The following is a 998-nucleotide window of genomic DNA, read 5'->3' on the forward strand; positions in this document are numbered from 1 at the left end:
AATTTGGCTCTTTGGACCTACTGCTGCCCAGCAGGATGAAGGCCCTCTGTCAGGCAGGGCTGTGCAGGGTGCATGTCCACCATGCCTGGTGTTGGAAGAAACTGGGCTCAGTCTGTAAGCTCTTCATGGAGAAGGTAACATTGAGCCTTAAGATGCCCTTGGAGACAGGCTCTGGGCCCAGCTCACTGCTCTCAGGAGCTGTCTCTAGGCTGCTTCAGGAATCCTCTGGCCTTAGCCTCCCAAATTGTTGGGATTACAAGTGTGAGCCACCACACCCAGCCTGTTTTTTGTTTGTTTGTTTGTTTGTTTGTTTGTTTTTTGGTTTTTTGAGTCAGGGTCTCACTTTTTCACCTGGGCTACAGTGCAGTGGCTCCATCATGGCTCACTGCAGCCTCAAACTCCTGGACTCAAGAGATCCTCCTGCCTCAGTCTCCAATATTTTTATTTCAAACAGTTGTCTTTTAAAGAAATTAAGAAAAGTTTACAAATTTACCAGGTGGTCAAGGTATTTGAAAGAAAAAAAATAATCTTTTCTACTTAGCCATGTGCTTACCCTTTCTGGGCTCTCAATTACTTCACGAACATGTTTCCATCTTACACCATTTCCTTACAGCTGGAAGTACTTCCTTTAGCATATCTAGTCATGCAGTTTTGCTAGAGACATTTTCTTTTACTTTTTCTTTTTTTTTTTTTTTAGATGGAGTCTCACTCTTTCGCCAGGCTGGAGTGCAGTGGTGTGATCTTGGCTCACTGCAACCTCTGCCTTCCGGGTTCAAGTGATTCTCCTGCCTCAGCCTCCCGAGTAGCTGGGACTACAGGCACATGCCACCACACCCAGCTAATTTTTGTATTTTTGGTAGAGACAGGGTTTCACCATGTTGGCCAGGATGGTCTCGATCTCTTGATCTTGTGATCCGCCCACCTCAGCCTCCCAAAGTGCTGGGATTACAGGTGTGAGCCATTGTGCCCAGCCTGAGACAATTTTTTTTTTTTTTTTT

The sequence above is a fragment of the Piliocolobus tephrosceles genome, chromosome 1 (assembly GCF_002776525.5).
Source record: "Piliocolobus tephrosceles isolate RC106 chromosome 1, ASM277652v3, whole genome shotgun sequence".
NCBI lineage: Eukaryota > Metazoa > Chordata > Mammalia > Primates > Cercopithecidae > Piliocolobus > Piliocolobus tephrosceles.